The 17500-nt window shown below is 49.4% G+C and overlaps 1 protein-coding gene across 6 annotated transcripts in view; it reads left to right on the top strand.

Annotated features, from left to right (window-relative positions):
• The window catches only part of LOC126570440 (probable G-protein coupled receptor 158), a 49821-nt gene that overhangs the window by 7002 nt on the left and 25319 nt on the right, over window positions 1–17500 (top strand). The window lies entirely within an intron of this gene.

The following is a 17500-nucleotide window of genomic DNA, read 5'->3' as shown; positions in this document are numbered from 1 at the left end:
TGTGATTGTTGCTTCCAGAGCGCGTACATTGGCCGTTGGCGTTGGTGTCGGTTGGATTCGTTGGAACTGCTGCACACCGTAGCGGCCAGGAATCGGTCGCACCGGTTTGTATGTGTTTGTGTTTTTGTGCAAAGCTCCCTTGTCATGGTTTCACGCGAGCGAGACGATGCCACCGGAAGCAGCCATCGATGGTTACGCTGTTTAGCCAGCCAGTCAGAAAGTCAGAGCCAGTTTATCGATCCGTGCGCCCTGCCATCGATTGTCACGAAGCCGCCTTCCACCCTGTAGTGGCTTGTGTGGTTGTGGCAGGCGTTTTTTATGGATTACGATTGGGCTGGCTTTTCACGAATTGTCGTTCTGCCAAGCACGAGGAGAAGCATGACACCTCCTTCATCTCCCGCTTTACCATCCACCATTCTTCTGGCGAATATTAGCCCTGACAGGTGGTTCAAACGTTATGACACCAACGTGGCCACTCTTCGGTGGATTCTTCGAACACGTTGGGGCTCGAATTTCTTAACCAAAAAGCCCATCCCGACGGTACACATCCTGTTGCTCCAGCGTAGCAGGGTGGAAACAAAAGCAACAGGCCCCGTCAGGGTCCTTCACGATACGACAACCGCAGTCGAGAAACCGCAGTATGTCATCTCGAATGAAGGCAGACGACGGAACGGAATCGCACAACCGGAGCGCTGGCACCATTCCATCGGCCAGGTGTGGACGTCGAGATGGTTATTTATAGGCTGTGGACACCGGCATCGATTGATCGATCTGGCCAAACCCTGAACCAACCTTTCCCGTTTGCTGTCCCGCTGGCCTATAAATGGAACGAGAGGAATCGAAGGAAATCTGCATCAGTTGCTGCTGATGCTACGGACCAATTCATGCCCAAGGGAGAGGAAGTAATTTGCAAAATCTCGGTTGCCGCTCAGAAATAGTCCCCAACCGAGTGGAGCAGAGAAATCGATGATTGGTTGGTGGTTGGCGGCACTTGCGATGATGGAGATGCTGATTGCTCATTTATACCGTTTATGAATTACATCAAAGATCTTTTCCAAGAGTGTTGTGTTTTCTTAAAGGATCTATCTATTCACCACTAACTGGTTGCTAAATATTCACAAAAACATTCCATGTTGATATCGATGCTTTTAAAACATGTTCCCTCCTGTTATCCGGTTCACGTCTCACTAACTTTTGCCCTAAATTTAAACAGTCCGCTGTAACGTAACACTCAGTAGTTCCTTGCGTTCGTACCATCGCTCGGAATCCCTGGTCTCCATCGATCATTTAACGTCCAATAAAGGTGGGAAAAAGGGTCACTCTCGCCCCCGCTCTCTCTGCTGCTCTCTCTCGGGGCATTACTTATACACGATGGGCCAATGGGATTCCAATGATCGAACATCGTTCGAGCCAGAGAGACCGGTCGGCCGAAGAAAACAAATTGACCTTCTGCTGCTGCCTGGAGACACCCACCATATGTGCCGTCTGCGTGGTGCGGTTTGCGAAAGGAGAAGGGCGGATCTGGATGGGGACAAAGGTTAAACCAAAATTTCCATCAAAACCCATTATCGTCAGAGCGCGGGGGGTTTGGGGAGGGAAAGGTTAGATGAAGTAACCGGTTTCGGGTTCCGACATTTTACATCCCTCCCTCCAGCGCTAAGTTGCGCGTGTGTGTCGCCTCATTATTTCTCGATGGACGACGATAATGTTTATCGTCATCGTGTGATGAAAGTTTGGGCGGGGAGGAACCCAAATTGGAAGGGTGAGAATTTCCAATTTCCCTCGAGGCTCGTTATGAGCGTTTTTGAGTTTGCCAAGCACAGGCTGGCTAAGTGTTTTCGAATTGCTAGTTAAAAGGATCACAAATGCCGTATCCGTAGCCTTTTTGGCTTCAAGTTTTCAATAAGCTTAAAGAAGAATTAAAGAAGAAATAGAATGACATTTTGAAGAAACATAATGTGTGGCCACGAATGTCCTTTGAAGCTTGATGGGTAATCTTTATTCAGTGTAGTAGGTCTCGTTCTATCGGCCTTCGATCCGCACCAAAACCTTGCCAATACAATACTCGAATGCCCCCGAATCCAGCGTATACGTACATCCTATCGCTAACCTTCGCATAATCAAGATAATTGACACCATGACTGTCTTATCTAACGCAACTCCTACGAACGGCACGCAGCATACCAGAGCAACTGGCTGGTGGCTGGTTGGCAGTGACACCAACGCACCAAAAGAAAAACCAAAAATCCTGATTCACAAACCGAAACTGAAGCAGCAACAGGCAACACCAGCGAGCGAGTGGCAGTATCTTGAGATTGGCAGTTATCAAGATTCACGTCACTACCATTTAGCTTACCCACCAATACCTTTCACCACCCGGGGGCCTTCCACAGCTATCTTCACGCCCAGTTCGGCGTGATCGGTTTGACCAAAATATTTTCCACAATAGTCCTCCCAACTCCCATGGCATCGACGAACGGCGACGTGCGCATCGTCATACATGCCATGGCTCGCACCGAGTCACGCACTGGGACTGGTAAACAATCCGGGATTATCTTCGTGTGTCTCGCACATTGACGTAGATACGAACGAAACGTAGGGGGAAAAAAAGAAAAAAACATTGCAGACTTCCGAGTTGTACGACGCTTCGTCGCCTTCAACGCGGCCACCGACACGTCCGGACACGCCCGGAAGGTCGGCATGCGGATGGAGTGGATAGGAGCTTCAACCTTTCATGAACCCGCACGGGGAGAACGTGCCAGCAGGAAAGCAGAAACGGAAATTCATGTCAATGTCCTTGCTGGCCGTCCTCGTTCTGCTACCCTATGCTAGCGGCGTACTTTACGCTCTGTGCCAGGCAAACGGCTGCTGGCCAGCAGTGTTATCGAACAATTTTCCTACGCCAATGTACCGCCATCATTGCTAACGGCTTACTCGGTACTGATGCTGCTGCTGCTCCGGGGTGAAGCTTTCTACGGGACTCCGTGAAATGTGGAACGGAGAAGCGAAAATCAAATCCACCGACTATCCTATCGATATGTTCCGCTTTATTGCGACCTCTCGGTACGATCGGGACGGTCCAGTAGCGAGTAACCGTTCCAGAATTATTCATGAACTTCGATTTCTTATAGTCTGGAGTTCCTACGCAGAGAGCGGGTGATAAGGATAAGTTCTATTGCCGACTTTAACTGTCTCTCAATATCGCATGCTGACCGCGCGTGGCACTTGCTTGAATCAAGGAAATATTACGTTAATGTCTTCGAGATACCATTCAAATTTACTGAATATAATCGACTGTATAGGGGAGACTTTTTAGATTTCAACTTACTACCAAAAAGGCCTTTTTAAGAAAATTACGTTATATTTAAACAATTACGATGTAATATTCCTTGTTTTATAATATCCAATCATAATTATTTTAAATTCAAAAAAGAATATAAGATATTTTCATCTCATCAATTAATAACTTCGTTCATTCAAACGAACTGGGAAATTATAGACAAGATTTCAAGTGAAGTTTAATCGATGGGCTGAAAAGAGAAGAACAAGGGCATTTAAACATTTTAAACTAAAAATATTATAAAATTGGAGATCAATACGCTACGATTTAGAATGAGTTGCAGTGTTTAATAATAAATTAAACATTTTTCCTCCTTTCACGTTTTTCATGGCGAATAAAACGGAGAAAAGTGAAATTTAATTCATTCCGAACAACCCACGAATTCAGTTCAGTTTTGATTAAAGTCGCAATCAAGCCCCCGTTTTTAGATAAACGCAACCATTTTTAGCCTTCTTGTTGCAGTGCCAATTTTTCTCAAGCGATTCTACTCAAAACATCACACAACCATTTGAAAGACCATCTGAATGGCCATTATCATGCTCAAATGTGACAAACCATTACCCTGACAACCACGATTCTGCTGGAATCGTTCTCCTTCACCCGTAGCCAGTTGCTCTGAGGCATAGTCCGACGGCGCCCCTTGGTCATTGCCTCAGGATGCATTTCATGATTGCAAATCGGCTACCCTTTTGGGAACCGGAGCACAAAGTGGTGGCGCCGGCCAGTAGAACAAACACCCCTTGAACCGATTCCGATCCGAGTCCCGAGTCTGCCCTTGGCCGACAGAACCGTGATTGGCGCTCTAATAAAATAAACACGAGACACAAGTTGGTCAAAGGAGAGTTGGGGCGCAGGTGGTGGAAAGAGGCAAGGGCCACGGTGCAAATGGAGCATGATGAAGCGGTCGTACAGTGCGAGAGTGGTACGAAAATAAATCAAATTCCCGTAACGATGAGCGCAAGGGTCCAGCAGCCGGCATTCGGACACCTCACCACCGGACGCGTGACTTATGAGCGTCGGTTCAACAAGTGGCCAGACAGAGAGAGAGATCCGAGGAAGAGAGTGTGAGAGACAATGAGAAGGTCGACGGGTTTTTTTTTCATTCTCCCTACCGGCCAGTTGGTTTGCAACGGCCAATCTCGAAAAAGGTTGAGCTATTTTATTTATTGACCCCAGCGGTGAAGGATCCGTACCGAGAGTGAATGTTCCGCATGGAGTGCACCAGCACGGTGTCTGGCGCGGGAGGATACTTCAGATCGCTACGAGCTACCACTTCTCTCGTATTTAAAAATAAAACCATCACCAAGTGGATCAAGTGAAGTGTTTTCTTTTCGTCGAGCGGCACTCGAGGAACCTTTCTTTCTTCCAGCTTTAATCAATTTGCGACTCTCAAAGGAACAAGAGGCTAGCTAGCACGTTCTACCGAAGGCCAGCACTTGGACAGCATTTTCTCAAACAACGCCAAAACCAAAATCAAATGACAGGCAACGCAGCTATTGGTCAAAGATTGGCCGAAGCCAGGGCGAAGACACTAAAACCACAATGCTTCATCACCGGCAAAACGTCTTACAGTTTCATTTCCATCATCCGTTGGCCAATTTTGGAGCCGGGAAAATTTATGTTTATTTTCCCATTTCGGCCGCGTGCGCACGCGGTTCTTTTGGGCGAGCGCGAACCGGCTCGGCAATTGCTTTTAATGAATCATAACGAAAGGTTTACTAGTACCGCTCGACCAAAGCCCGCGTTCGCCGGCGTGTTGCTGTGTGTGTTTGGGAGTGTTTTTGCGTAAACAAATGAAAATATTTTTTATTATGATCGACCCATGTAGGCCAACGGGGACTAAAAGGCGGGACGTGCAAAGAAGGATTTGTGTTGGCATTAACGCGCTCGTAACTCGGTAATGTAGCGCTCGTAAACGCAACGCATACACACGACGAACGGTCTGATCCTCCGATTGTGCCGGGGGGGGCCGGGGGTTGAAAGACGCTCCTTACTGTCTGTTGCCTCCTTTTTTTTTTGTTTCTGTTTACTGCCGCCGTTGTCCGATTTGACGATCGTTTCGAAGGCATTCGGACAAAAATCCCCCCCGTCACGGAAAGAAGAAAGTAATAAGCTGAGAACCAGGAACTGCGCTCGCTATTTGCGTTAGCTCGCTGATTTATTTGATTTCTCACATTCGCTCTCTCTCTCTGCCGGTTTCTCTTCCTTTATTCCACCTCAAAAATCAACACAAAAACACTAATGTCGTGATTCGGTGCCCTTTTCTGAGTGCCCTTTTCCCGACACAGCCACACAGTACTGGGGCTTTTGTTTTGATTTATCCAAAAACTTGCTCACCACCTCGCGGATAAGCATAATTCAGCATTGGCCTCATCGGTGCCAGTCAGCTAGCAGCAGCAGAACGTGCCAAGCAAAAAGCCAGCGAAAAGCCGTCAACAACTCGTTCGCCTTTATGTTCCCCGCGAGTGCGACTGCGAGTGCGAGTTAGACAATGAAAATGCCGGGTTACGGGGTGCGGCGCATCTCACGGACCACGCAGACCGGTTGGATAATAAAATGGAATCCTTTTTTTCCACTCCCACTCTCTTAGCTTTTCCGCTTTTCCGCGTTACTAAATTACCCTCGGCTCGAGCGTGGACTCTTCCGTTGAAAGCCAACAAATGGAGTTCGTAATGCTGGTGGCAGTCTGACAGTACGGAGATGTTACTCATGATAATGCTGGTGTGCAAGGGGGTGGGCGTGAGGGTGGGCCTTCAACTTTTCCATTGTTGTGTTAACAATCCTTCCGGGAGAGAAGGGGCTCCTGGCAACCGTGCCCGCGGTGGTCCGAGTGAATGAATGCAACAATCGTAAATCGTGTTGCGAATGCTTGCATGCTGGTTGTGCATACGGGCGCTTGCATTAGCATTGTTCACAAAATGATATACCCAGCGGTGCTTAGAGGTCTTATCGCGTGTTGAGTTCGTTGAGCCGGTCGTTTGGTGCTTAGTTTCGGTGTATTTCTCGCACAGTAAGCTCCCGGTAGCTTCTCAAACTCTCCGTGGATCCATTTCCGGCAGGCAGGCTGCCGGTATCCCAAAGCAATGGCCACCGAAAAGGATTATTTTCCTCCGTTGGACATGAATTTACAATCACAACACGCCCGGTGCGAGAAGGAGCAGCTAACTTTCGTCACGCTAGTAGGTGAAAGCTTCGCTCATCTTCCTACGGTTTCTTATTGTCTCGCGCTTCGATTGCCGTCTTCGTAATGAAGGCAGAGCAATCCGTTTCACAACCGTTTCTGGGAATTGTGAGACTCCCGGGCTCACAGAAGCGCATTCAGATGCTAACGCTTATGAATATGAATGAAGGTGCAGCTCGTTTGTGGCACGTTCGCGGATTTATGCGGGCTAGAACGGTGCCAAAGGAGCTACTAGGAAAGGCCTCAGTGTGAATCCTTAGTCCGAGAACGCGTATAGATTACAGGCCCCGGGGCCCGTACAGCACGGATGTACGAAGCCCCCAACCAGTTCGAAGATGGCGGTTGCTAACGGCTACCAAACATACAACAACACAGCACGAGAGCTTCACATTCATCCGGTGTCGTGCTGTCGATTCGACGAAGTTTGGCATGGCACGATGTGCCCCCACGATCATGTTGTCGACGAACAGGATTTTCAGTTTAAATGATAACAACGACAAAAAGGAAAAACTTTAAGCCGGGGATACATGAAGCGTAAACTCTCGTATAAACTCAGAGTGTAATGCCAAAAAGATTATACTTATGTCAAAAAGATTATAGGCCCGCGGAGCGTAAATCCGAGCGTAAAAGCAAGCGTAAACTTAGCACCAACATGAAGCGTAGCGTTATGATGGATTCAATGTTCTACAATCGCTAATATACAGTAAAAACATCTTAAAATATTAAAGAAGATGTTCAGAAATCAACTTGTCTCGTCGATTTATGTTTTTTGTGGCCAGAAACACATGTAATTGATGTAATAGCATAGTGTAATTGCTGGTGCACGAATGTAATTGCAGTTGACGTTTCGGTATAAACTTTTATGCGATTATGCCTGCCACACGAAGCGTAAACTTTTTGGCATTACATTCTGAGTTTATACGAGAGTTTACGCTTCGTGTATTCCTGCCTTTATGCTAATACTCAAGCACAACAACACACGGCTCAAGGCTCGAGGCTGAAGCGAGCTCGTGCCCGGGGCTCATGTTCGATTTGTTCACCGAATTAGTTAGCATTCTTGCCTTGCGGTGGAGGGAGGCAACTGGAGAATGTGCATAAATTGCGACCAACCGGAGCGCGATGAAGCCCGCACAGCATTTGAATTGGATCATCAATTTATGCATTATATCGTGGGCGGTGTGCGGTGTGCCGTTGATACCACACGCGCAATACCAATTTCACCGATCCTTAGCCTTTGTGGAAAAGAGACGTGGGCCTGGGGCCTGGGGCCTGGGATTGGCCCTGGTGCGTTCCCGGCGCAGGACGTTTCACAAATTGATTTTCATGTTTAACTTCCATTCCCGGCACGGGAAAAGCGCGTTGATCAAACGAGATACAAAGCGGACAAAAAGACTGCGGAAAAACGATGGCGATTCACGCGCCACGATAGACGGAACGGAACCATTTGTCACGGTTTGGTCGGTCGGTCCGTGGGTCGATTCCACGAATTTGCGCGACCACCAATCCAATCGCATTATGCTGCTTTTGCGCCCGTTCATTTACATAGATCCAATAAATTACGCCGGCCGGTCGGTGTCGCGTTCCGTGAAGGCCAGTTCACACCGTCGCTTCTCCGGTCCGGGATCTCCGATCGTTCGGTGAACTTCCATCATCAACGTGACCACCGCCACCAGTGGTCCAAGGCGTCACACCGCGTCTTTTTGCTCCATTTCAAGCGAGGAAGCGACGATTTGCTAGTCTTCGCCCGGGAATGCCAGGCTCTGAGCTGGCTGGCTGGGTGGCTGGCTCTGGAGCAATGTTGCGGAAGAAAATAATAATGAAGAGACCCACCCCTAGGGGGGAGGCGAGCGAGACACTCTGATCGCTCTTTGTTGCGTAATCGACGTGATTTTGGCGAAAGCCTAATTTTGACCTCTAGTCAGTGTCCCCGGTGTTCTCATTGCCGGCCCCCCTTTCCCTGTCACTCGGCGGAGGGAGCTTTAGGCAACAATTTATCAAACATTTGCCATGCGACGGATGGCTAGGCGTATGCCATGGTTCATACAAACGGAGGAGTGGGTGCAAGAATGGCAAATATGAGTCCCTCGTGGAACCGTCGGTCTGACCTCGACGGAACTGGAAGTTAGCCAAGCGTGGCGTGGGGAGATTAAAAGTTGTAATTACCAAGGCCAGCCCACCAGAGACTCACAGGGTGGCATTTTAGGGTGGAGTTGGAGGTTACAGAGCTCTCTCTCTCGCTCTCGTTCTCGTTCTCGCTCTCCGTTATCATCTTTTCCACCTGTTTGGGTTTGTTGTTTACAACATCATCATCATCATCATCTCTCTGTACTTTCTACGTGCACGATTGTTTAGTTGTGTATTCGTTCGCTTCGTTATGGCGCTTTAGGAGACGTATTGTGATGAAGGGCAACGAAACGGAAAAGGGAAGTAGCCCTCAATGGTGTACCGGAAGCTACAAGGCACGCTCCTTTGTTTGACGTGTGTTCCAGCGAAGCTGCTGCTGCTGCCAAGGGAGAGAGAGATGCCAACGAGCGTCCTGTTTCATCTTCCTGTTAAAGATCCCATTTTGTAATCGGCATTACAAGTTCGAGCCCAAGATGAAGCAGTAGCAACTGCTTTAATCAACAAACTACCCAAAACCCAAGACCTTCGGAGGATAACAAATTGGATGTTACATCCATTTTCACGCGACCGCAGGGTTGCTGTAAACTGATTTATTAAATGAGGCTTTGATTGGATTGTTTTTCCAACCCAACGGTGGGCACAACCACGTTCGATTTCACGGTTCATCATCGTCTCGAGATTCGCCTCGAGCCATATCAGAGTTTCCAGGGAATTTTTCTCCGTAAACGCCACCATCGCGTTCGATGGTCGCGAACACGCTCGGATAGAATTATAGCTCGATTGCTTGGGGCTCAAATCCGTTAAGCTTTCGCATTAGATTTGAAATTTATTCATCACCCGGGTCCTGGGGCCACACACGCAGCGGTTGCTGTCTATGACGTGTGGTTGAAGGCGACCGCACTGTCGTGACGTGAGTTTTCCCCACCGCCCGCCGGGGGGTTCTTTGTTTCATGCCGGTCGGTGGGTTGATTGATTTTATTTGTCCATACGACACGAACGATGCCTTCAAGCGACGCGAAGCCTCGATCAACTTCACAAACCCCCTCCATCTTCCTCTTCCACCACCCGGAAAGGAGGTCGTCGCACTTCGTGTATGTAGCGAGCGTGGAAAACAGAGAGAGCGAAAAACAGAGAGGTGGAGGAAAAAATGAAATTTCATGTGCTTGCATAAAATGCTATCCCGCGTCACCTTCACCGAAAAAGGCTGACGACGTTGCTGCCCGAGGGCACCGGGAAACCCTCGGTGCCCGCGAATGGTGCCCGGAATGAAAACATTAAGGATGCGAGCCAAAGTCTAGCCCTCGCAGCGTGTGTCTCTCTTTCTCTCACGTTCCTTGCTCCGTCTTTGTTTGAAATCCTTGGAAAATGTCTTCACGCGCTTGGCAAGTATGTGTGCGAGCACCTAGCTCTCGCCAACCCTCTCTCTGGATGGGGAGCGTTCTCCGAAAACCGGGAACAGGAAAATCAAAAATAACACGAACGCCTGTGGCTTGCGCGGGGGTTCTGTGTTCGATTTCCTTCCCAGTTTTCCACACAAATTTCCCTCTTTCGTTCGCTTGTCTCAGGAGATTCCGTGATGGCACGCGTACCCGCACGCAGGATGTGCGTCAGAATGGAGCAGCTGTCCATGTTTGAAAGATCCTCAAAGCAAACAAGCGCCACGCAAACGATGAATGATGCCTTGTGCCCGCGATGGATGGTCGAATATTCGAGATTCTCTGGAGAGTTGCGAGACGAGACGGGAAGGAAGACGCGGACTTTATCCACGATGAAGAGTCCACCGTACCCTTCGCTTCACTTCTCTTGGGACCGCTCCGTATCCCGTTGGACTTCACTAGCACACCGGACATATCGCACTCCCGTCAGACAACTCACGGCAACGATAATGTTTTCTGACGTTTCATCAGTTTCCGGTGCTGGGGTGCCGATACCAAACTGACCTTCGTGGGAGACCACCCGCAACCGACTTCTGCGCACGGACGAGGCTTTTGATGTTGGGATCACTTCAGCGGAAACAATATTTCACGGTATATTTGGCAGCAAATTATGCCTCGCCGTACCCTTAGTGGCAGAGTATCCGTTTCCGGTTCGCTGCACCCGTGCTCTCTAGAGAGACGATCTCCCACCCCATTCCGGGCTTAAGAATATACTAAAGGAAGCAGAAGGATTGCAAAGGGAGCTTTCTGGAGGGATCTGAGCCCTTCTTTTTATGGGATTTTTATTTCCTTTTATTGCCCGGCCTGGATGAGATTCTAGATTTTAGGAAAAAGGGTGGTCTAAAAAGGATCTTAAGAGGTGATCCTGGGAAGTTATCCATTTTTATTCCTTCCTCGGAGCGTCGTCCATCTGTCTATAGGTCCCAGACTGGCCGTCCAAGACTTTGCTCTGTATCTTTATCCGTCACTCGGTTTCCTTAGATTGTATGTGTGAATTCTTCGGTGTGATGGTCCTTGTTCACAGGTGAGAGCGATTCTATGCTTGTGTTTTGGGTTGTTTCGAGCGAAGTCGGAGCTTCTAACATTGGCGTAAGCGATAGCACTACGATGATCCCTTACAGTATTCGCATAGAATCCCCTTTTTATGGTTTGATTTTAACACAAACAAAGCAATTTATACTCGTGAGCATAACATGATTGCCATGGGCATCCGAAGTAAACATTAAAAATCAATTCCAACCATTTTTAATTGCTCTCCAAAAGCAACATGCTCCCGGGCTAAATCAGGGCCTCCCCATCCAGTGCTGGCTTTCCACTCCAGCACTCTCCAATATTCGCCGGACCGGACAATGATGGACGTTTAGCCTTTAAAAGCCCAACCCAGTCATCCTCATCCTAGCCTCGATCATCGACCAAACACCACCAGGTAAAGGGAATGCATAGAAGACCGAGAAACCGGATGGTCGCAAGATGGCGATAGCGAGATGATGCTGCAATCGCATCACTTCCGAAATGGAAAGCTGATTGTAATCGGCTTTGGGGCTCCGGGCAAAACGTCAGGATAGCGGACAGCGGGGAACGAAAACCGCAACATAGGAGCCGCATCGTTGCACGTTTGCCTTTTGCCGTTTTTCTAGACTAAAGACCAGGACTCCGGGAGAGGAGACGGTGACGGACGGACCAAGATTACCCAGACATGGCTAATCCCATTGCATCCCAGGATGACTTTGCTGGAATGCTGCCACCATTGCCAGTGCTGTCGGTCGGAGTCCGTACCCAGAGGACTGACATCGATCGACAATCGATACAGCGGGAAGCTGGAGCGAGGATTTTGTTTCCTTTGTCCATTGCGCATCGCCAACCACGGAAGGAATGGTTTGCTAAGCGATATGAATTGTGGTTGCTGGCGTCGTCCAGTGGACCGGATTGATACGCCAGGATTTGCCTAAGATGGATAACGTTTACGGGTGCGTGTTGGTTGTGATGTCTAGTAATGAGGCAGTATCTGTTTTTTTCTATGATTTCCGTTCTTAATTCGATCGATCTACAGATTACCGCGATGCGATTGTTTTGATTTGTCGCAACAGCGAAAAAAGACGATTTCAACTTCCCAGGAATCACTTCCATTCCTCTCAGCGAGGAGGCAACGGTTTGTGGCGGCTGTACCTGCTTGCTGGCGGTTAAAGCATCACGTCCCGTATATAGCTCGAACGCTGCTCGAACTGCAAACGATAAAGAATAACGACTAGCAATCTAGAGCAGGATTCAGTATCAGTAGCCGTGCTCCAGCGATCCAGTCTCCATCCAGGGTTCCATCTAGGGCACTCTATCCAGCGCAGCGCCGTCGGATGGCCACACTAATAAAATTTTGAGTGTTCATCCCTCGGTGTGCTGCCCCTTTTCGCCATCGGTTTGGACGGGATGAGTGCCTAGTCGCTATCATGGCCCCATGGGGAACGTTCAAAGCCAAACACTCTTCTCCGTTGAACCCACTGCTCAGCCCAGCCGTTTCTGTTCGAGAAGTGCTCTGGCGAAGGCGAATAATTAACACAAAACGTTTTATAGTGTAGCATCCTCGATGCCCATATGGCTACTGCCCGTTCGCCTCGTGGGCACACGTCTCTGCACCGTGTGGTTTTTGGCCATATCGTCCACCTTCCCGGGGTTGGCACTAATGGAACACTGAGCGGCTGCGGTCTGGGTCCGAGTGTTCCCGGAAAAGGGAAGAACATTCCCGGTCCCACTGAAAATGTCCGGCAATATGGTTCAAAATTTAACAAATTGCTACGATCGATAGAAATTGTGCCGGGAATGGGACTGTTTCAGCAGCCCGGGGCCTAGCTGAACACTGGATGGAGTTTAGTCTTAATTATTCAACCATTCGCCGTACTGCTGGGAGTTTGGGGGGTTTCCTCTCGAGACCGCAACCTCTCGAAGACCACAAGTTGCAAAAAGCTTTTTATCCCTTTTCACTTTCTTATTTGCATTTGTGCAAATCGGACGCTACAATCGGACGCTTAACCTGTGCCAACAGAACTTGAATTATTATAAACGAAAGAATCGGAAGCACTGTTCACCCCGCTAGAGCATATAATGAGCTCGCTCGCGCTGTATAGCTGCTCCCCTTTTCACACGACAACAACAAATGTGCATCACACCAGCAAGGTGGAGCAGCAAATTGACCACAAACGGGAGGCCGTATGACGCGGTATGACTGTCGCGGCACCACGACAAACCCATTACGTGCCCTTTTGCCCGGCATCGTGTAGACCGCAGTGCGGTGCAGCAATCGCATTATAAAAGCAATTAAAACATTCAAATACTCGAGATATTTTGAAAAAGCCACTCGAAAAGTTTTGCTTTTAATTAGGGCGCTGGTTTGCTTTGTTTGGAGTTGCTAGGGCCACCCTGCGTCCACCCACTTGCGCCTTCCGCCGGAGGCTGCCGCTAAATGCGAAGAATGGACGACGAGAGTTGCCATGGCCACTACAAGCTACGGGAGTTCGCACAGCAATGGGTTCGGTGCAGCAGCAAATGAAGCCCACGGTTGTGCAGACATACTCGAAGGAAGGTGCTCGCGTGGCATAAACATCCCATGCAATGGGCTCCAGGGCAAACGATGCTGCATCCGTGCAGTGCAAACACCACCCACCTACTCCAGGACCACTTCAGTAGCCTGGCAACGGTCTGTGTACGGCATCGTTGAGCAGCACAGCCAGCCGAGACCAGCATCCATCTGGTGGTGGGTGATGCCAACGCGTTCGCGACGTCGCGACGCGTATATCGCGCTAAAATAATGTCTGCGTTTGTGAGAAGGTGGCGCACAAACAAGGTGTGTGCGATCTGTGTATGCTTGTGTGTGTCCACTTGATGTGCCCGGAGCGAGTGTAGCTCATTTGGCTGGACCACAATAATACTGGCATCCAGCGTCGCCGAGACAACGGTGAGAACGTGTGAAAACACAATTTGTGACTCGTCCCATGGTGGGAGATGCAACCATAGAGCATAATTTAGGTGCATTCCTCGTGAGACGCGAATGAAGATCGAGACCACGGTGTTATTTTCGTTTTGCCAAGTGATGAAGGCATCCATTGCTCGTCGTGGAAACTGAAGCGCATTTGGTTCTCTGGAACATTACGCGCACGGTAGCGCATGGACACCACCAACTGTCTTCCAATTGTCATCGAAACGGATCCCATCAGACACCAGCTGAAACGCAAACAATGGCGAGCAGCGTGCCGGGAATAGCGGAAACCGGAACATTCACTCTCGACGATGGGGTTTTTCTCGATAAAAATCAATTTACTCGAGAGCTGCTGGTCTGGGTCGCTTGGTGTCCGAAGTGTATGGGAAAGTTTTACAGCAACGTCACAATCCGTCACAAACATCCTTCCTCGAATCTCACCGCCAGCATCAGGTTGCTCTTCTTCCTTATCTTTTTCGTTTGTTTTGTAGGGGAATGTCCGGATGAAAGAAGTTTCGATACCAATTCCCTCCATCCACCGGGTGGGGAAAACTAATTACGGGAATGGTTAATATCCTCTGCACCACTTGATGCTTATCAGGAGGTTCGAGTGGACACGAAAATGAAGCAGAACTTTTTGGGAATGAGATTCCGATTTCCCCGACCACTCTCTGCCAGCCCTTTGTCACCTCTTTCGAGCCGGAACATGTTCCTATTTATATCTGTCCGAATCCAAAGTCCAAGCGCCCGCTGCTGGTGTCCCGGTGTCGGACATGGTTCCCGTGTTGCCGTGAATCCTTTTCGAAGCTAACTCGATTAAGGAGAGGAGTAGAAGGGAAGCGAAGGAAGTAAAGGGGAACACAATCGAAATCAAAACACCCCTTACATCCATTTCGCTGGATCGGAGGCCGCTTCTTCCGCCCACTGGAAGCTGACAGAAATATCTCTCGAAATGACCTTTTTCCGAGTGACCCCATTTTGTCAGCGAAAGCTCCACCGAGTGCGTCTACTGGCATCGAAATCGAAACCAGTGGCCACCGCCAGCGAGCATGAGCAGTGAGACATCTGCTGGCTCCCATCGCCACTACTCGAGGCCCAAGGGCAGCCGCGCACCGAATTGGCTTACAACGAAAACGGCCCTGGGGATAGCGTCGCCCTCTGTTCGGGTCGCGGCTCCCTGCTTCCCTTCGACATTCTGCCACTCTCTCTCTCTCTCTCTCCCCCGTCTGGGTGGGTTCCAAGTTTTCGAGGTGGAAAGTAAGTGGATCCCTTTGGGTAAACGCTAAATTCCAAAGCAAACAGCGCCCAAGCGCCAAGAAGCAGCTGCACAGGAGGACATGCCGGGGGGCCCCTGGGCGGAGCAATGGAAAAATCGGTCAACCGGGAAAGTTTTGACCGACCGCCACTGGTGGGCACCCCACCGGCAACGCCATGCCGAGTGGCGCTGTGTTGGTAACCGGGCTCAAATAAGGGGATGACAAATGACAAGGCTGTCAACATGGGGCATGATTAGGATGTATTTACTTCTGAACCGGTTCGTTAGCCTTGGGACCGCTACCACCCCCGGGGGGAGATGGATGTCTGGCCTTGGTGGCGTCGGCCCCGGTGGTGGTGGTGGAGGTTTTTGATATTTTTGCAGCTCTTCGCACAGATGGTGCGTACGTCACCAAAGTTCGAAGCATGCTCCAAATTGTCCGCATAGTTTTCTTCCTCGTTTGCCACCATTTGAGGAATGTTGTGTTGTGTCCGATTTCTTCGAGTTAACGGGCTGTGAAGGTCAAGAAGGAGCAGCAGCAGCAGCTAGCCAATGCAATGCCTTTGATGTGTCGGCCACCAATCTGGTGGCTAACAAGTTAATCTAATCTCCACATGCTGCCTGCTGCTGACCATTCCAGATGGATCGATTATTAAATTGTAAAAAAAACAAACCCATGTCCACCACCGGATGAAACCGGAACAGAAACGTAATCGGCCACTACCCGGAACTAAACTCGTGTCCTCGGGAACGGCGATAATGAGGCCTTTAACACGTCTCGTACGTTGTCGCTACGTAGGGAACGTGTCGTGAAGGGAAAACTCCCTCCTGTCCGCAGCAGCCTCAACAGCAGCGTTTGAAGGGCTCCAGAAGAGTGCAGAGGAAGGTGCACGGAGGTTACAACATCTCACCTTTCGGGCACGGAAACCATTTAGCTAATCGGTTTTCGGGCTCCGAGCACTCCGAAATAATTAATGGCCCAACGGCTTCGAACGGTTCCGATCGGCCACGACGTGGAATACGGCGTGGATGTCAACGCGGGCTAGACCGTGACTTGGCCCTGATGTATTAAGCAACGGATCGGCCCAGGGAGGTGGAGGACTCAAGGAGCAGATTGTCGACACGGCGGCTGTCGCTGATTTGGAAATAAATCTTTCATCAGCTTCCGACTCCCGAAGCAGCCAACGTCGCCGTCACTTTGGCAAAGTCATTAGGCTGCCTTTTGGGGATGGTGACCAATCGTGCTTTTCGCTGACTCTCCCCCAAAACTCCAACAGCACCTAGAGGCTGATCTTTGCTCTGGTCACATTGCGTTGGCCCAATGTATTCCCGGTATTCCATGTATTCATCGGAAACCAACCGGTGGCTACCATGCAACCCACTTGTCACCACCGGAAAACCCACAAATGACTGCGCCCGGCATTGGACGGGGCGAACCACGGCCACTCGCACTCACTCGATGGCCGGTCGCCATTTAACGCTTTACCAAACGGGTCGCAACGCAACAGTCCTGTTGCAACCGATAGCAAAGGAGCCGCCGTTGCTAAGTGTTCGATCATTACCGGGTTCGTGGTAATGGTCCGGGTGTATGTGAGCCCCTTGGTCACTTGCTTGCTGCTGGTTCTCATTATTCACAGAGCGGGGCAGACAGGGAATAGGAGCAGCAGCATCAGTGGTAGCAGTAGTTGGGGATTTGGAAAGAAGTTGATTTTCGGTTGCGTTTTGTGGCTGGCAGTTCAGGAGGGGGTGGAAATGTTGAACAGTCGATTATTAATGAGACTTTCTGCATGAACCATTTCGTGCGAATGTGTGAGCCTTAATGCCGTGAAAGGTGCTTTAATGGATTGGAAAAGTGAACGCCTGGCCGGATGCTGACTAGGTTTGTGGGGGAGAACGACGCCATCGCTAGTTCGGCTGGCGTGTCCTTTGCAAGCTGACGACTGTTGGCCATTTCATCGTCTGTGTTGGGGGCGGTGGAATTAATGAATTTATGTGTGGAGGTTAAGGCTTTTTCGGAGATTTGGTATATTAATATATTGGGAAGCAAATGTTTTATATTATTAAGTGTTTTTTCGTTTTTTTTAACTTCATCCATGTGCAACTCTTTATTCAAATGCTTAAGGCATTTTAATGATTTTCAATTTTAAAGAGCAATTCGTCATAATTGCCCCGGAACATCATATTGGGCTGTAGCATGCAC

This window comes from Anopheles aquasalis, chromosome 2, assembly GCF_943734665.1.
Source record: "Anopheles aquasalis chromosome 2, idAnoAquaMG_Q_19, whole genome shotgun sequence".
Classification (NCBI taxonomy): domain Eukaryota; kingdom Metazoa; phylum Arthropoda; class Insecta; order Diptera; family Culicidae; genus Anopheles; species Anopheles aquasalis.
The sequence above is the reverse complement of the archived record's forward strand: the minus strand, read 5'-3'. Positions and strand labels throughout refer to the sequence as shown.